General features: G+C 42.6%; 1 protein-coding gene across 7 annotated transcripts in view; it reads right to left on the reverse strand.

Moving 5' to 3' along the window:
* The window catches only part of LOC122564829 (beta-amyrin 11-oxidase-like), a 119,983-nt gene extending 116,034 nt beyond the window's left edge, over positions 1-3,949 (reverse strand). For 2 of the 7 annotated variants that reach the window (XM_043720144.1, XM_043720137.1), the window contains exon 1: positions 3,806-3,939. The gene's annotated coding sequence lies outside the window, so the exon portion shown is untranslated. Of the gene's footprint in view, positions 1-3,805 lie in introns of all 7 variants that reach the window. The other 5 variants (XR_006316022.1, XM_043720149.1, XM_043720167.1 and 2 more) reach the window with 5 other exon arrangements.
* Between the last annotated feature and the right edge of the window lie 133 nt (positions 3,950-4,082).

The following is a 4,082-nucleotide window of genomic DNA, read 5'->3' on the forward strand; positions in this document are numbered from 1 at the left end:
GCAAATGGCTGTATGCAGCACACAAACAAGGCAGGAGAGAGGGGGCAGCCCTGCCTGACTCCAGATCTGACTGGGAAGCTATCTGATTCCCACCCATTGATTGAGACTGCACTGACAATGTTGGTGTAGAGCAGTCTGATCCAATTAGCGATTCCCTCCCCGAAGCCCATTTTGGAGAGGACATCCCTCATAAATGTGTGCGATATCCTGTCAAAGACTTTCTCCTGGTCCAGGCTGATGAGGCGGGTGTCCACCCCCCCTGTCCTGCACGTAGGCAATCGTATCTCTGAGGAGTGCGAGACTCTCAGCGATCTTCCTGCCCGGTACAGCACAGGTTTGGTCAGGATGAATCACCGATCCCAGAGCAGACCTGACCTGGTTGGCGATGACCTTTGACATGATTTTGTAGTCTGTGTTTAACAGTGAGATCGGTCTCCAATTTCTAATTTCCTCCCTCTCCCCCTTCTGCTTGTAGATGAGGGTGATGATGCCTTTCCTCATGGATTCACTCTGGTACCTGCCCGAAGCATACTGACATACACCTCCAGCAGGTCCTGGCCAAACAAGTCCCAAAGAGCAGAATAGAGCTCGACCGGTAAGCCGTCGCTTCCGGGAGTTTTATTCTTTTCGAAGGACTCGAGGGCCTTGGTCAGCTCATCCAGAGATAGCGGCTGGTCCAGCCTCTCTCCTGTTCCGTCGTCTAGGACCTCCGTGATAGAGGACAGGAACGACTTGGAGGCCACGCTGTCGGTTGGCTTCGAGTCATACAGACTGGCATAGAAGGATTTGCTGATCCTCATGATGTCAGCCTGAGATGACGTTACCGAGCTATCTTCTTCCTTCAGGCTGCTGAGCACGGAGCTCTAAGGATTCACTTGATCTATATCTGACATATGCTTCATTCTTTTTCTTAACAAAATCCTCAATTTTTTAGTGATCCAGCATTCCCTATACCTACCAGCCTCCTTATGGTCCTGCTCTCCAACTACGTGATGAAGCAGCAGCACTTTGAAAGCTAGTGCTTCCAAATAAAGTTGATGGACCATAACCTAGTGCTGTGAGATTTTTAACTTCATACTGATTGAGTCTGGAGTTGTATGTAGACCAGAGCAGGTGAGGAATGCAAATTTCCTTCCCTAAAGGCATTAGGGAAACAAAGAGGATTTTCTGACAATGGACAATGGATTCATAGGCATCAATGATTTAAACCTGGATGCCCAGGTCTCTGGATTAGTAGACTAATGATAATACCACTAGGCCGTCACCTCCCCATAAGTAGATGAATACAACCGGCATACTGCAGCATGTGTGGATAAGGATTTCTGGCAAATACATCAGTTCCATAAGATGAAAGCAATCACAATTGTACAGGTCTAGGGAGGGTAGGCTGTCATCAACATACACATGGAATCAAATTCTATGCTTATTGAGACATTTTATAGCTGGTAGATAGGAACAGTCCAAGCATAGTGGGAATATATATGCACTAAAAAATATAACTTAAAACTTGGCAAATTTAAACACCATCAATATGTTCTAGTACAGAGTACCCTCTGGCCAGTGACAGGAGGACTGGTCCTTGTTAGATACAAGTGCAAGCAAACAATCTAGACTACTGCGACATTGATCCACCTGAAAGCAAGTGAGGTTCTGTTCAACCAGTAACTTTCCCATGGCCACCTCCCAAAAATTACAGTGAAACAAAGTTCCCTTTTAAATAACTAGCCACTAGTGAAAAGAAGCTACTGAAACAAAAACCTTGTATGCATTCATGCATTCGAATAGAAGGTCACACTATACTTACACTATTGTGCAAAATAGGTGAAATTTAATAATTGTGCTTGAATATATATTTAAATTCACAAATTAATGGAAGCATCAGAACAATTAAAAACTAAACTTTACAATTAGTTTAATATAAAAATAGTTAAAATAAATATGACCACAAACACAATTGTTTCAGCAACTGTGCTTCAAAAAATACACAGACTCTCTGCAAATGATGGAACTAAGGAAACACTTTTGTGTATGCAATTCTGACCATTAAAAAAAAAGAATGGGTACATGGAATGAAAACTACAGGCAGTTTACTTCTCTAACTTTAAACAATGTTGATCTTATTCCTCTAAGTGCCCTATGATCTGTATGTCCTTGTTTGCTACAAGTTGCCTTTACTGCTTGCAAAACTTTTCACTGTACCTAGGTACATGTGACTACAATAAAACCAAATCAAATTTGGAACCAAAGTAACTACAGAAAGAAAAAAAAGACAAAGCATTTTACAACTGCAATCTGATTTAGAGAAGTGGATTTAATGCAACTCTAACTTCTCCATTGGCAGACAGATAGCTTAGGATACCAAGATTGTGAAAGGTGCTATGCAAATAGAAATAATTTCCTTCTTTGTGAACACGTGTCCTTTATTTCCTGAATATTTTAAGGCAACATTGTTTTTGTGACGCAGAAGCCAGTCATGCATTCACAAAACAAGAGATGCTTAAAAACACAGTACTTTTGAACATTGAGAACAATGCTACAACGAAGCAGCGCAAGAAATAATGTCAATTAAATACTTAAGATGTTTTGTTGGCATTGGTTAGACTGAAACCTCCTTGGATTTTCCATCAGTAAAGAAAGCCATGGCAGTTTGTGTCTTTGAACACATAGCTGGAACTCATTGTCTTGATGAAATAGCACTCCCTCCGTAATGCCAGGATTACCAGCCTCAATTATGTCTTTAAACTGTTGGAGTGAGGCTAGAACCATGATCTTTTGACGCAGAGTGCAATCAACTGAATCAAGATTTAACAAGAAGAGCAGGCATGAGTCACAGTTGTCAAAAGTGTCTTCACTATTTAACCACAAATCAAGACATTTCACCATGAAAACCAAACATATAAACCAATGTACCGATAAATCCGAATGCAAAGGTTTCATTGGCATTTTTTTTAGCCAGAAGTAAGATCAGGTTGAATTGAGACCATTCAATTCACTGCAAAATAAAAATCAAGCAAATCATTCCCTGGACTCTACTACAAAATATTAACTGCATACATTCATGTAGAACTCTGAGCTCAAAAACTGCATGAATTTATGTAAAACTCTGTTATCTCACTTTTTAGATTAGAATCAATGTAAACATCAGGTCATAGACAGAGAACACTGGGGGCCAACACCTCCAACATATTGTCTAGCTATCACCATTGTTAACAGCTAACCCGAGAATGCAACTTTAAAAAAAAGATTTTGTGATTTACACATGAAAGAAGTGAAACTATCACTGTATTCTAACAGATGAAAGGCTTAACAGACAATTTCTCAATGTATAATTTCAGTTACATCACACTGTAAACTTTTGCTATAGATTCTGTGTTAGGATTGAGCCCTCCACAATCACCTGATGAAGGAGCGTCGCTCCGAAAGCTAGTGCTTCCAATTAAACCTGTTGGACTATAACCTGGTGTTGTGTGATTTTTAACAAAATATTAATAATTCATTGTAACATGTTCCTTTGCAGACGGGGAATTTAAAAAACTTGTGAATGCAAAAGATTATTTAATTTGTGCATTTGCAGTTTCTTCTAATGTTATTGTACAAATACAAACAAAAAAAAAGCGTCATCTAATTATTTGCAAATGAAAAGAAGCGACAGAGTCGATTCCAGCACAAGACAGAGTGAAGATGGAGAGGGTCAGGGACACAAGGCCGATCCCCCGCGGAAATCACCGGGAAATGAGGCCAATGGAAGAACCCGAGGGTGGGCCCAGAGATTGCACCTGAAGACCCCTCCCCGCCCAATCCTCACCCCTTCAGCCGGACGGACGGAGAACCGACCGCGCGCGAACCCCGACTCCCGCCGCCGCCGCCGCCTGCTCCTTCACCAACAGAGTCCCCGCGAGCAGCGAATGCGGCCACACTGTCCCCGCCCCCATCACCAACCGGCTCGAGGCCACGGCAGGGCAGGGTCAGGTGGGCCGTCAATCACCGGTGGCTCCTCCCCCAAACCAGGTGGCTTACCCCCCCCCAACCACCGTCTCGACAAAATTTACATTCCCTCCCGCCCCCGCAGCAAGTCCCCCATT

Source organism: Chiloscyllium plagiosum, chromosome 2 (assembly GCF_004010195.1).
Source record: "Chiloscyllium plagiosum isolate BGI_BamShark_2017 chromosome 2, ASM401019v2, whole genome shotgun sequence".
NCBI lineage: Eukaryota > Metazoa > Chordata > Chondrichthyes > Orectolobiformes > Hemiscylliidae > Chiloscyllium > Chiloscyllium plagiosum.